The sequence below is a fragment of the Pan troglodytes genome, chromosome 13 (genome assembly GCF_028858775.2).
Source record: "Pan troglodytes isolate AG18354 chromosome 13, NHGRI_mPanTro3-v2.0_pri, whole genome shotgun sequence".
Classification (NCBI taxonomy): domain Eukaryota; kingdom Metazoa; phylum Chordata; class Mammalia; order Primates; family Hominidae; genus Pan; species Pan troglodytes.
The window spans coordinates 109761205-109776550 of NC_072411.2; the positions used below are offsets into that span (position 1 = coordinate 109761205).

Genomic DNA, 15346 nt, shown 5'->3' on the forward strand with positions numbered 1-15346 from the left:
GCACGGCTCCAGCGGTCCGGCCGCGTCCCAGCCCGGGCTGCCCGTCCCCCCTCTCCCGGCGGCGTCGGAAAGTTCCCGGGGCTGGCGGCGGTCAAGAGCAGAGCCAGGGCAGCCGCAGCCGCCTTCTAGCCCGCCGCTCACCGCCGCAGGGGCAGGCCTGCGCGGGGGTTTCCACCAAGTCGTCGACACCCCTCGGGAATTCCCCCACTGGGCCACACACGAACCCCGCTTCCTCCTTCAAATTTCCGCTGCCGGCTTTATCGATGCGAAAGCCGCGGTGGAGTTTAGACCACTCCTCCCGGCGCCGGGCTCAGCCCGCCTTCGCCTTCCCTCTCCCGGCGGAACCCCTTCTCGTCGCCCGAAGAAACCCGAAGGTCTTCGGCAAGTTCCGTCCCCAGCGCGGGGGCGGGGCCGCTCGAGCTGCTCCGGGCCTAGCTCGGCTGTTTCCGTGCGCGGCCGCTGCGCACTCGGCACTGGGCGGCGCTGGCTGGCTCCCTGGCTGCGGCTCCTCAGTCGGCGGCGGCTGCTGCTGCCTGTGGCCCGGGCGGCTGGGAGAAGCGGAGTGTTGGTGAGTGACGCGGCGGAGGTGTAGTTTGACGCGGTGTGTTACGTGGGGGAGAGAATAAAACTCCAGCGAGATCCGGGCCGTGAACGAAAGCAGTGACGGAGGAGCTTGTACCACCGGTAAGAGGAGCAGGAGGAGGAGGCAGGAGCCAGAGAGAGCCGGGGGGACGGAGGGGGGACGGGGAGGCGCCGGACACCCGCGCTTGGGGCCTTCCCCTCGCAGGAGGGGCCGCGGTAAAGATGGAGCCTCCGCCCGAGCCCCACAACATCGCCGCCGCTCGCAGCGAACAAAGAATAATGGCGGCGGACTGGAGCCAGCGGCGGCCGGGGCGGCAGCGACTCTGCCTGCAGCCAGCGGCGGCGCTCATGGCGGGGGGCGGCGGGCGGCGGGCGGGGTGGGAGCCGGCGGCCGGGGGTGTGTGCGGGCGGCCGGCCGCGGCGAGCTGGCGCCCGCGTTCCCGCCGCCGCCGCCGGGCCGGGCGCGGAGCCGGGAACCCGGAGCCGCCCCGGGGGAGGCCGCCCGCTCGGCCCGGCGCTGCCCCCCGCGCCGCTCGCTCGTCCGGCCCCCGCCGCCCGCCTCGCCCCCGGCCCGACCCGGCCGGGCCTCCGGGGCAGCCGCCGCCTAGGTGCCGGTGGGGGGTGGAGGAGGAAGAAGGCGACAGTTGAGGGCAGAGGAGGTGAAGGTGCCTGCTGCCTTCCCGGTGGCTTCGGTGCCTGCCATGCCCGCTTCGCAAGGGGAAGAGCTGCAACGTCTGACCTACTCTTCTCTCCACTCTTTGTGCAATAAAGTTCGAAACCCAAGGTTTCCTCTCGTGCTGTATTTTATTCGTGCCCTTTCCCCACCGCTCCTACACCGTTGAGGAAATGCTGCTTTCTGCCCTGTGTTGCTTAGTTGAGAGATGAGAGCTTGTGCTTTTGGGGGGAATTTTTGACTCCCTCACCCCTTTGCTTTTTTTTTTTTTTTTTAAAGTCAGTCATGGAAATGCATGCTTTTTGGGAGAAAGGGTGCTAAGAAAAACATTTATAATAACTTTTTAAACTGTTGGGATCTTATAAAAGGGAAGCTGGTGTTTGAAAACAGTTTCGGTTTTAACCCTTTTTAATAAGGTAATCATCACTTGAGGTCTATCATTCTGAAACACTTCGTTGGAACGAGTATCAGCCGATGTACTCTTGTTTTACATCATTTCGCGGGGTGCAACCTTGCCAACCGCGTTTGGGTCATCTGGATCTCCCCTCACCCTCCGTCCCACTCCCCCTACCATATTTCCCACGAATTTCTGTGTGAACTTTAATGAGAGATTTAATACTACTTCTAAAAATAGACATTAAAGTATCCATTATTTGTCTCTCATGCAGTAGGTAACCCCCGTCTTGAGATTGACAATTTAAGCCACAAGCTGTATTTTTTCTTCGCCTGTTGGGAAAAGAGGACAGCAGAAAAGTCATTGACACATTAAAAATTAAAAGACAGTTTTTGAAGGACGTGCGGTATGACCTATTTAAGTTTGTAATACCATCTCAAGTTATAATTCTAACCTCAGCTGGCGTCTAACTTCTGAAGGTTTAGTAGAAGATACTTTTGATTGCTGCCTATTGAAATCTTTTACATTTATGGCTCATTTCCTGATTTAAAAGTAAAGCCCCGAACAGTTATTTTACGTGGTGCAAAAGACGAACAAGTTTGTTTTAAAAATACTTGTCTGTCACTGTATGATTGCATTGTGATTGATACGTACAAACCTTCTGGTTAAGAACAAATATTGATTGGCAGCAGAAGCACTGTCTTATTTTTCTGTATTCTAGTCACTTTTCCAAAACGTGCTTTGCTGTATTGCTTCTCTTTAAAAGACCACATTGGCAATTTGTCATTTCCAAGAAAATTAAGAAGAGGCAATAAAGGGAGGTTTTCTATAAAGATTGGGGAAATGATTTTATTTCCAAACACTGAAAAAAATTATAGTATTGATAATGGTAGCTTATCGTTTTTCCTTTATGTTGTTCCGCAAGCCACTATCAGTAGAGTAGAATTTTTTTTCTTGTTAAGAATATAAGTCGGGCGCGGTGGCTGAGGCCTGTAATCCCAGCACTTGGGGGGTCGAGGCGGGCGGATCACTTGAGGTCAGGAGTGCAAGACCAGCCTGGCCAACATGATGAAACCCCATCTCTACTAAAAATACAAAAATTAGCCGGGTGTGGTGGCACGCGCCTGTAATCCCAGCTACTCGGGGGGCTGGGGTTGCAGTGAATTGAGATCGTGCCATGCACTTCAGCCTGGGCGACACAGCAAGACTCCGTCTCAAAGAAAAAAAAAAAGAAAGAAAGAATATATGACTCTTCATTTGTGAGATTTTTAAAAAATTGTTCACTGATGGCCGAGTGCGGTGGCTCACATCTGTAATCCCAGCACTTTGGGAAGCCGAGGCAGGCGGCTCACGAGGTCAAGAGATCGAGACCATCCTGGCTAACATGGTGAAACCCCGTCTCTACTAAAAATACAAAAATTAGCTGGGTGTCGTGGCGCGTGCTTGTAATCCCAGCTACTAGGGTAGCTGAGGCAGGAGAATCTCTTGAGCCCAGGAGGTGGAGATTGCAGTGATCCGAGATCGCGCCACTGCCCTCCAGCCTGGTGACAGCGAGACCCCATCTCAAAAAAAAAAAAAGTTTACTGATAAGTTCTTTCTTTAGTCTTGCCCGAGAGATATTTTAAATTGTATTTTTTATTTTAATTTTTATTTATTTGTTTTTTTTAGCGGAGTTTGGCCCTTATTGCCCAGGCTGGAGTGCAGTGGGCTGGTCTCGGCTCGCTCACTGCAAGCTCCGCCTCCCGGGTTCAAGCAATTCTCCTGCCCCAGCCCCCCGACTAGCTGGGATTACAGGTGTGAGCCACCGCGCCCGGCCTGTTTTATTATTTATACGTTCATAATTTGTGATTCTTAGCAATTCCAGATGAAACTTCAAACTTATATTCATTAATACTTGAACATTCACCTGGAACATGTTACTAAATTGTACTTCTGCACTGTTCCAGCCATGGGTAAAAATTACAGCTGGATCTGCTTGAATCTTTTTTTTTTTTTTCATGAACACCTACATTTAGAAAGCTAATAAATTACTTGACAGAGTTGGCTTGAAGAATGTTAAAAGAACACTTCTTTGGGAATTTAAAACTTAAGTGTTACCTGTTTTGAGTGATTTTTTTTTTTTTTTCACATAAAGAGCCTGACGAAACTTAGACACCTGATCCATAAAAATGGCACCTTTTTCTACTTTCTGAAACTCATATTCTTGATTAGGTCTCATTATTAGAAATTTTGGTTTCTTCATAGAGAAGTAGCTTTATTTCTCTCTCATTCTAAGACATTTGGTTTTGTTTGTTTGAATACAGTATGGTTATGGGGTTATAGTAAAACCAAGTATGTGTCTTCTTCACCTGTTTTTAAATTCTACTTTTTATAACAGAAAATTATTTTTAACCTAATGCTTACAATATATTACCGAAATTTATAATTTCATTTATTCCATAAATAGCTTATCAGATATGAGTTACATAAACTTGTTTACAGCCAGCTTGTGACATAGTTTTGCAAATATCTTGATATATGGTGTAACTTTGATGGCTTCTTTATTGAATAGAGCTCAAATCTAAATTTAAGAATGTAATAAGATGTCAAGATGGAAAAATGCAGGATTTTTTTTTTCTTACCCATGTGTAAACTCATCTCTACTGCAGTATCACTTGAGACAACAGTTTATGGTAATTCAAATATTTATTTGGCACTCACTGTGACAGAGAATGTAGTTGAAAGAGCATGAGGTTTGGAATCATAGGCCTAGGTCTGAATCCAAGCATTGCCACTACTATCCTGTACCCACCCTAAAGGAATTTTGTGTCCTGAAGGAAGTTTCTTAATCTTTCTCAGCCTCAGTTTCCTTATATGTAAAATTAGAATACTACTACTTATTTCATAAGATTGCGAGATAAACATAAAGTACCTTAGGGCTACAACTAATGATAGCTAGTCCCTTAAGCTTTATTTTAACTTCCTACCTGTGGGCCCTTAGGCAAGTTATCTTAACTTCTTAATACCTCACTTTCCTTTCTGATCAGTGTAGAATAACTACCTCAGAATTGTGGGGGTTAACTATAAAGTAATACATACTAAGTCCCAGGCATTGTGCAAGTGTCAAGTGCTCAAGTGTTGACAAGGCTTTTTTCTTTTGTTTTAATTTTTTTTTGAGACGGAGTCTTGCTCTGTTGCCCAGGATGGTGTGCAGTGATGCAGTCTCAGCTCACGGCAACCTCTGCTTCCTGGATTCAAGTGATTCTCCTGCCTCAGCCTCCCTAGTAGCTGGAACTACAGGCATGCACCACCACGCCCGGCTAATTTTTGTGTTTTTAGTAGAGACAGGGTTTCACCGTGTTGGTCAGGCTGGTCTTGAATGCCTGGGATTATAGGCGTGAGCCACCATGCCCAGCTGGCCTGTTACTTTTTAAATTATTTATTATTACTATATGTAATACAGTGGGTCAGAAGCTACAACAAATCCAAAGATGAATTACACTGTCTTATCTCTATCCTCAGGAACTGTTGGGGACACAGTGACTGAGGCAAAATATGTGTCAAAAGAAAGCAGTCAAAGGAAAAAGGGATCACCTTTGGTGAAGTGAGGAGTATATTTTTTATATTTCTAATTTGGTTTTTTGAATAAGTAATTCATTCACATGATCTATAATTCAAAACATAATAAAAGCAAAATGCCCTACATTCTCTTGCCCTATTACCTAAGTGTTAGCAATTTTTTATTTGTCCTTTAAGAGGTGTTTTATGCAAACACGAGCAAATATGTATGTACAGTCTCTCCCTTTTTGTACAAATGGTAGCATACTAGGTATACGCTCTCCTATATCATGCTTTACCCCCACCACTTAATATGGCTTAGCAATTTTGTATCAGCACATAAAGAGCTTCTTCATTTTTTAACATACAATTGGAAGCATTTTATTATGTAAGTAGACTGTATTAACCAGTTAGTGAGCTGCTTTTATTCTTAGGTCTTATATGACCTTTTAAACTAAGGGAAACTGCCATCTTGCCTTTATTTCTTTAAATGAAAAACTTTCTATTTGAATGAAAAATAAATAGTTTGTGACAGGAAATTGTTATTTAAAGTCCCTCATTTCCTGTTTAACTCCAGTTTTTAAAAGTTTTCGTAAAATGATCAAAATGTACATGAGGAGGCAAGCAAGCCAGGTTAAGAGTTAACTCACAAGGTGAATTTAACTCTTTTGTTGAGGTTCTTACAGTTCTGAACAGACTACTTCTTTCAATTATTATTTTGGCCCAAAAGGTTTTTATAGCTTTCTTTCTTAATGAGAAAGAACATTTCATATAGTCCGGTGTTTTTTGGGTTTTTTTTAACAGACAGCTCATGGGATATTATTACCCAGTAAGGCTGATTACTATACTAGATTTCTCCCTGCATTCATTTATTTTTTACATACTTGTTAACTTACCTTGACGATTTTCTAGTATTTCTTAATGTAATTATGTGAGTTTTATATTTTGTACCTAAATTTAAAAATAGTGAGATTCACCTATATGATTGCTGAGATGATAAACTTTACTGCATAGATGATTTTTTTCCCCCTGTGGAAAACCTTTGGTCAACCAGTTGGACCAAGTAATACGTATTTCAGCCAAAGCACAAAATGCGTTTCACTACCTTTTTTTTTTCCTCTAGCTTTTCGAAACAGCATTGAGCTACAGTACTTATTTATTTATTTATTTATTTATTTATTTTTATTTTTTTGAGGCAAGGTTTGGCTCTATCACCCAGGCTGGAGTGCAGTGGCACACACTTGGCTCACTGCAACCTCTGTTTCCTGGCTCAAGCCATCCTCCCATTTCAGCTTCCTGAGTGAGTGGGACAACAGGCGCGCACCACCAGGCCCGGCTAATTTTTTGTAGAGACAGGGTTTCGCCATGTTGCCCAGGCTGGTCTCGAACTCATGAGCTCAAGCCATCCACCTGCCTCAGCCTCCCAAAGAGTTGGGATTACAAGCGTGAGCCACCATGCCTGAATGCTGTAGTACATTTTAAATATACATGCTGTTTGTATTTATCTTTAAAATGTACACACTATGACTTTTTTAAGTTGATTAAACTCAGAAAGTGATTAATAATATAGCAGCAAGGGCACAAATCTCTTTCCAGAAAACATCATTAAGTAAAGCTGTCATGGGCCAGTCGCGGTGGCTGACGCCTGTGTGATCCCAGCACTTTGGGAGGCTGAGGTAGGTGGATTACCTGAGGTCAGGAGTTCGAGACCAGCCTGGCCAACATGGTGAAACCCCGTCTCTACTAAAAATACAAAAATTAGCTGGGCATGGTGGCAGGCGCCTGCATTCCCAGCTACTCAGGAGGCTGAGGCAGGATAATCACTTGGACCTGGAAGGCAGAGGTTGCAGTGAGCTGAGATCGCACCATTGCACGCCAGACTGGGCGACAAGAGCGAAACTCTGTCTTAAGAAAAAAACAAAAGCTGTCATGGTATATTTCGTTTTTTGTATTCCCAAGTTGGTGTTTATGCGTTGATCATATATACAAAGTTTTTAATGTAAGAATATTGTTTTGAGGTTTTACTAATATTTGATTTAAAATATTACTATGTGCTATTTGGCCAGGCGTGGTGGCTCACGTCTGTAATCCCGGCACTTTGGGAGGTCGAGGCGGGCGGATCACTTGAGGCCAGGAGTTTGAGACCAGCCTGGCCAAGATGGTGAAACCCCATCTCTACTAAAAATAGAAGAATTATCTGGGTATAGTTGTATACGCCTGTAGTCCCAGCTGCGTGAGAGGCTGAGGCAGGAGAATTGCTTGAGCCCTGGAAGTGGAGGTTGCAGTGAGCCAGTATCACGCCACTGAACTCCACTCTGGGTGACAGAGCAAGATGCCATCTCATAAATAAAATATTACTGTGTGCTATTTGTACCTGCTAAATGATTAAAATGTTTACAAAGTGCTTTGTTGTTGTTGTTGTTGAGACGGAGTCTTTCTCTGTTGCCAGGCTGGAGTGCAGTGGTGCGATCTCAGCTCACTGCAACCTCCGCCTCCTGGGTTAAAGCGATTCTCCTGCCTCAGCCTCCCAAGTAGCTGGGATTACAGGCGCCTGCCACCATGCCCAGCTAAAGAGACAGGGTTTCACCATGTTGGCCAGGATGGTCTCGATCTCCTTGACCTCGTGATCCACCCACCTCTGCCTCCCGAAGTGGTGGGATTACAGGCGTGAGCCACTGCGCCTGGCCTACAAAGTGCTTGTCTTTACATATTTGGGGATGGGGGTGGGGTAGATCATTGAAATCTGTAAAGGCAGAACGTTTTTTATCTGGAACATATCTGTAGACTAACAAAGTTAAATGATTTCCCACAGTGTCATGGAATCATCAGTGGATTGCCTCTTGGGGTGGAGGCAAAGATCATTAAAGCAGCAAACTGATAATGGGAACGTGGTTGTTTTTTCTCTGCCAATTAAATATATGCTAGTTTAGTCATTATAGAAGAGCCAGATGCTGGTCAGCTTGTTGAAGTTGTAAGTAGAATGTGTGGTTTTATCACATCTGTAAATGTAGGTTTTTGAGACAAAACTTAAATAAGAATAGACATTAGTTTTTCTTCACATTCAGAATGTCTGACTCCCCTTAATATATACACACTCTTGTCTTATCTACTGGGTTTTTGTTGTTGTTTTTTGTTTTGCCTTTTCTCTCTCTCTTTTTAAGCTCTGCCAGACAAGGCCCTATGAAGATAGGTTTTACAGGTTGAGAATCTTTTATCTGAAATTCTTGGGACCAGAAGTATTTCCAGTTTTGGGTTTTTTCAGATTTTAGAATATTTGCATATACATACATAATGAGCTATCTTGGGGATGGGACCCAAGTCTAAACATGAAATTTGTTTCGTATACACATTATACACATAGCCTGAAGGTAATTTTATACAAAATTTTTAATAATTTTGTGCATGAAACAGTTTTGACTGTGAACTGTTACATGAGGTCAGGTGTGGGAATTTTTTATGGCATCATGTCAGTGCTCAAAAAGTTTGAGATTTTGGATGTTTTATTTGGGATGCTTACCCTGTATTATATTTTGCCCAGATGTTTCCTCATTTGTCTTCTAGGCTACCAGAAAGAGGTTAGCTTAGAAAAACGTATTCTGGCGTTTATTCCAACAGGTGAGAAGGCAGTTTCTCCAGTGATGAATAATTACCTATAATTTAATACGTGCATTATACATCTCCAGTGATGAAAAATCACTATGTATTAAAAAATTCTTGAAGCTAGGTACATAATCTCAACTTCTAAAAAAGAAAATAAACAGTAGTACTCCTTGATGAACTTACAGATGCTAAGTTGCCTTTTCTTAGGGTTGAAATAAGGTGATAAAGGAGTTTACCATGAGACTAGCTGTGTGAACAAAGATGAAAAACACCCTTTCAGTTTTCTTCCTCTTGGATGATTCTAGGATCTCTAAAAAATAATCTTAAAAGGGACGAGGTTTTGAGAGGATGAGGTCTAAGGAATTGATGGTGAGTTTTTTCTGAAAGAAGAGAAGTGACATTTGATTAGATAAGAAAGGGTTAAAAGGGAAGTTATTAATAAAATAGTTTAGGAGTAGAGTGGATCTGAAAGTTGACTTATACCAATGATGATAGAATGTGTCTTTTCCCAAAGATTAGTGCATCTTCTCTGAAATGAAGACGTTTCTTTCATCAATTTTAAGTGAATTTCTAAGGATCTGGTTATCTACTTGTGAGTTTTTGGTTGTAATTGTATGACAGTACAGATGTAACTAAAAATGTTTGTAATTTACCCAAGGTTAAATAACCATTATTTTTGAGGGCTGTTATCCCTGTTGGTATAAGTAAGTAGTTGGCAGTAGGGGACACAGAAATACCTTGTTTTTCACCACTGAAGTGAAAATTACAGATTATTCTGAATTATTTGTACTCTTTTTTTTTTTTTTTTTTTTTTTGAGAGGAATCTCGCTCTGTCTCCCAGCCTGGAATGCAGTGGTGTGATCTCGGCTCACTGCAACCTCCGCCTCCTGGGTTCCAGCGATTCTGCTGCCCCAGCCTCCCAAGTAGCTGGGATTACAAGCATGTGCCACCATACCTGGCTAATTTTTTTTTTTTTTTTTTTTTTTGTATTTTTAGTAGAGACAGGATTTCACCATGTTGGCCAAGCTGGTCTCGAACTCCTGACCTTGTGTGATCTGCCTGCCTCAGCCTCCGATTACAGGCATGAACCACCGCCCCCAGCCCTATTTGTACTCTTAAAGGGGAGTCATTTTCTTATAATAAGTATCAGTAGTAGCTCTATTGTTGGCTGTGATCAATGGTGACACCTTGACTTTATGTATTGCCATTTATCAATCATTTATTCAGTGAAGATTTATTGACCATTGACTTTATTATGGTTGGTGAAATAATCGCAAGAAAATTTATTCAGTTAGGTATTTATAAAAATACCTAGGTATTAAATGAAGATTGTTCTAGTTGATATAAGCAATAAAGCCTGACTATACGGCTCCTGCCCTCAAGAATCTTATGGTATAGTAGGGATGATGAAATAGTGTAATAATGATTTATATGTGCCAGAGTACATGACAGAGTTTTTACTGTCTTGAAGAGCTACAGAGTTCAGAAGAGAAGGGGCTTAGTGAGGAAAAGTTTTGTGGGAGAAGTAGAATTCAAGGTGAATACTAAAGAACTTAAGTAAGCACAGATAAAATGGAGTGTATTCTAGGCAGTGGAATGGACAAAAAAATGAAGACATGGACATATAATGAACTTGACATACTCAAATTGGTGAAGAAAGTATTAGATTATAGATCTACATTTTGAGGAATGCTGAGTATGAGGCAGGGAGCTTTGAGTTTCACGTAAGAGAAGGTAAGATATAAACAGGAATACAATGATAAATTGGGCTGAAATGTAGATTTCCTGACTCCCAATTCTTCTCCTTAGTGTAGATAGAGATATACGGTCATGCACTGTATAAGAACGTTTTGGTGAATGACAGATTGCATATACAACAGTGGTCCTGTGCTAGTGTAAGCAAACCTATTAAGAACTTCAGATAGGTCCTTCAGGAGGTATTCCAGAAGAAGGCATTGTTACCATAGGAGATGACAGCTCCATGCATGTGATTGCCCCTTGAAGACATTCCAGTGGGACACGTTGTGGAGGTGGAAGGCTGTGATGTTGACAATCTTGACCCTGTGTAGGCCTAGGCTAACGTGTGAATGTCTTTTTAACAAAACATTTTAAAAAGTGGCCAGGAATGGTGGCTCACGCCTGTAATCCTAGCACTTGGGGAGGCTGAGTCAGGCGGGTTGCTTGAGCCCAGGAGTTTCAAGCAGCCTGGGCAAAATGGCGAAATCCTGTCTCTACAGAGAATACAAAAATTAATTAACTGGGCTTGGTGGTGCATGCCTGTAATCCCTGCTACTCACGAGGCCAAGGCAGGAGAACCCAAGAGGCAGAGATTGCAGTGAGCTGATACTGTGCCACTGCACTCCAGCCTGGGTGACATAGTGAGACCCTGTGTCAAAAAAATAAAGTTTAACAAAAAAGTTTAAAAAGTAAAAAAAAAAAAAAAAAAAAAGGAAAAACCTTAGATTCTTTTATTGCTTTACTTTATTAATAAATTTGCTTTCACTTAAAAACCCTTTAGAGAAAAAATATTTTTATACAGCTGTACAATTTATTTGTGTTTTAAGCTATGTGTTATTACAAAAGAGTTGACAAGTTAAAAAAACTAAAAAGCATATGAAGTTACAGTAAGCTACAGTTAATGTATTACTGATGAAAGAAAATTTTGTTTATATAAATTTAGTGTAGCCTGGATGGGCACAGTGGCTCACGCCTGTAATCCCAACACTTTGGGAGGCCAATGCAGGTGGATTACCTGAGGTTAGAAGTTCGAGACCAGCCTGGCCAACATGGCGAAACCCTGTTCCTACTAAAAGTGCAAAAATTAGCCAGGTGTGGTGGCAGGCGCCCGTAATCCCAGCTACTCAGGAGGCTGAGGCAGGAGAATAGCTTGAACCCACAGGTGGAGCATGCAGTGAGCCAAGATTGCGCCACTGCACTCCAGCCTGGGTGACAAGAGCAAGACTCCATCTCAAAAAAAAAAAAAAAATTAGCCTAAGTATACAGTGCCTTTGAAGTCTACAATAGTGTACAGTAATGTTGTAGGCCTTCACATTTCTCACACTGATTCACCCAGACCAACTTCTAGTCCTGCAAGCTCCATTTGTGATAAGCACCCTGTACAGGTGTACCATTTTTTATCTTTTATATTTTATATCTTTTATTTTTACTGTACCTTTTCTGTGTTTGGATATGTTTCCACAACAAATACTTACCGTTGTGTTACATTTCCCCACAGTGTTCAGTACAATACCATGCTGTATGGGTTTGTAGCCTATACTATGTAGCCTTGGTACATAGTAGGCTATACCATCTAGGTTTTGTTTTCACAACAAAATTAACTAATGATGCATTTCTCAGAACATATTACCATCAAGTGACACATGACTGTATATGTATTACAGTTAAAAATTGGACATCATAGATTCTTTTTTAAACAGCTTTATTGAAATATAATTCACATACTCTACAATACACCCATTTGGTGTGTACAGTTCAGTGGTTTTCAGTATATTCACAAAGTTGTGCATCTATTACCACCATCAGTTTAGGACATTTTCATTACCCCTAAAAGAAATCTACACATCTCCTCTCAGCCATCACCTCTTAATCTCCCCATACCTGCAGCCCTAGGCAACCACCTATCACCTTTCTGTCTCTATAGGTTTGCTTATTCTGGGACATTGTGTATAAGTGGAATCATATAGCATAATGTCCATTGTGATGAGCTGCCTTTAGCATAATGTTTTCAAGGTTTATTCATGTTGTAGTATGTATCAGTATTCATTTTTATTGCCATAGTAGTCCATTTTATGGATATACAACATTTTATTTGTGAGTTCACGGACATTGGACTTTTTGATTATTATGAAAATGCTGCCATAAACATTCATTTATGTTGACTTGCCTTCATTTCTCTGAGTATATACTCAGGAATGGAATTTTATGGTAACTGTGTTTAACCATTTAAGGAACTGCCGGGCTGTTTTCCAATCTGCTGCACCACCAGCAGTGTATCAGGGTTCGAATTTTCCCCCATCCTCACTAACACTTGTTATCATCTGTTTTTTGGGGTTTTGGGTTTTTGTTTTTGTTTTTTTCAATTATAGCCATTCTGAGTGCAAAGAGGTAGCTCAGTTTGGTTTTGATTTGTATTTCCCTCATGACTAATGATATCAAGCTGCTTTTCATGTGCTGATTTGGCCATTTGTATATCTTCTTTGGGAAAATTTCTGTTCAGATCTTTTGCACATTTTAAAATTCGGTTGGCTTTTTGTTGTAATAGTTGTTTATTATTCTAGATACAAATCTCTTGTCAGATACATGATTTACAAAAATTTTCTCCTGTGGGTTGTCTTCACTTTCTTGATGGTGTCTCTTGAAGCACAAAAGTTTTTAATTTTTATGATTTCCAGTTCATCTAATTTTTCTTTTATTTGTATTTTGGTGTTATATTGTGTATATCATAAATTCTTGTTTATTATAAACATTTAAAAAATATCTCTGATCTCTGTGAAGGCCCAGGCAAACAAGATACCATTATTTAATGAAAAATAACTGAAGCTACTAATGTGTATTTGGAGTTATAATCCACCTACCTCAGGCCTTCCCTTTATTCTGTGTCCATATCCTTCAGTTTGTAGTGACAGATGAAAGAAGCAAAGATGAAAATCGAGAAATAATTTTGAGTGAAACATTTTAATTTGAAGCACAGTTGTCCCTTGGTATCGATGGGGAATTGGTTCCAGGACCCCCTCAGGTACCAAATCCACGGATGCTTGAGTCCCTTATATAAAGTGGTATAGTATTTGCATGTAATCGACAAGTATCCTCCCATATACTTTAAATCATCTCTAGATTACTTATAATACCTTATACAGTGCCTGCCCATCACTTGACTCTTATGGGTTCAACATAGGAGTCAGCATGCAGCAAATTCAAGCTTTACTTCTGGGACTTGGGGATTTTTTTCCCCCAAATATCTTTGATCTGCAGTTGGTCGAATCCACAGATGCTGAATCTTTGGATACAGAGGCCCAGTTGTAACTATGATTCAAGAATTTGTTATTTATTATGAGAGAATTTATTATAATGACTGCAATGGTAGTTTATAACTTACAAACTCTACCATATTGGGAAATTCACAGTTACAAACATTTACCTATGAAGGGGGAGTGAGTAGTCATTCCTTCATTTTTTACAAATAAGCTGAGTCGTGGAGAATTTAAGTGATGTATTTACTGTGTAGAAACTCACAGTAAGTAAGGCGTAGTCTTCATCACTCTTGTAGTACTGCATTATCTCTTTGTAAAGTTTTCAGGGTTTCTGTTTTATTAATGGTTATTAATTTTATTTATTTATTTATTTATTTATTTTTGAGATGGAGTCTGTCACCAGGCTGAAGTGCAGTGGTGCTATCTTGGCTCACTGCAGCCTCTGCCTCCTGGGTTCAAGTGATTCTCCTGCCTCAGCCTACCGAGTAACTGGGACTACAGGTGCATGCCACCACACCCAGCTAATTTTTTTGTATTTTTAGTAGAGACAGGGTTTCACCATGTTGGCCAGGATGATATCGATTTCTTGACCTTGTGATCTGCCCACCTCAGCCTCCCAGAGTGCTGGGGTTGCAGGCATGAGCCACGGCGCCCAGCCAAAATTTGTTTTTTTGTTTGTTTGTTTGTTTGTTTTTTGAGACGAGGTCTCGCTGTGTCGTGCAGGCTGGAGTGCAGTGACACCATCTCAGCTCACTGCAAGCCTCGCCTCCTGGGTTCATGCCATTCTCCTGCTTCAGCCTCCTGAGTAGCTGGGACTACAGGGGCCCGCCACCACGCCTGGCTAATTTTTTGTATTTTTAGTAGAGACAGAGTTTCACTGTGGTCTCGATCTTCTGACCTCGTGATCTGCCCGCCTTGGCCTCCCAAAGTGCTGGGATTACAGGCGTGAGCCACTGCCCGGCCAAAATTTTTCTTTTTAAGCAATATTAGTTTAGGCTTGTAAGTAGCTCACTTAGGGTAAATATTCTAGCCAAGATCATGAAAAAATACATTGATTTCATTATGTTCTTAATCAGATCTGCATCAGATTACCATAAATAGGCAGCTATTCTTTCTTTTTTTCCACAGTTCATTGTATTCCTACCGTTTCCAAATAGAAGTTTATGGTTTTAAATTACTGATGTTAAGTACTTGTTTGGAAGGAATTTATAGTTAAACTAGTTATAATAATTTATACCTGTCAAGCTCTTTCATATATAGTACATATTTTATCTCTCATTAGTTTCTGTAAGCTCTTGAGAGAAAGGTTCTTTTTTATTTCCACCTTTTAAGTTCAGGGGTACATGTGCAGGATGTGCAGGTTTGTTACATAGGTAATCGTGTGCCATGGTGGTTTGCTGCACACATCATCCCATCACCCAGGTATTAAGCCCAGCATTCACCAGCTGTTCTTCCTGATGCTCTTCCTCCTCCCATCCCCAACCCTCTGACAGGCCCCAGTGTGTGTTGTCCCCCCAACCACCAATGTGTCAATGTGTTCTCATCATGTACCTCCCACTTACAAATGAG

The 15346-nt window shown here is 41.9% G+C and overlaps 1 protein-coding gene across 11 annotated transcripts in view; it reads left to right on the plus strand.

The window, feature by feature from the left end:
- Positions 1-286: 286 nt before the first annotated feature.
- The window catches only part of CREB1 (cAMP responsive element binding protein 1), a 73661-nt gene continuing 58601 nt past the window's right edge, over positions 287-15346 (plus strand). For 4 of the 11 annotated variants that reach the window (XR_010149843.1, XR_010149845.1, XM_063790678.1 and 1 more), the window contains exon 1: positions 292-684. The gene's annotated coding sequence lies outside the window, so the exon portion shown is untranslated. Of the gene's footprint in view, positions 685-15346 lie in introns of all 11 variants that reach the window. The other 7 variants (XR_010149841.1, XM_016950377.3, XR_010149844.1 and 4 more) reach the window with 5 other exon arrangements.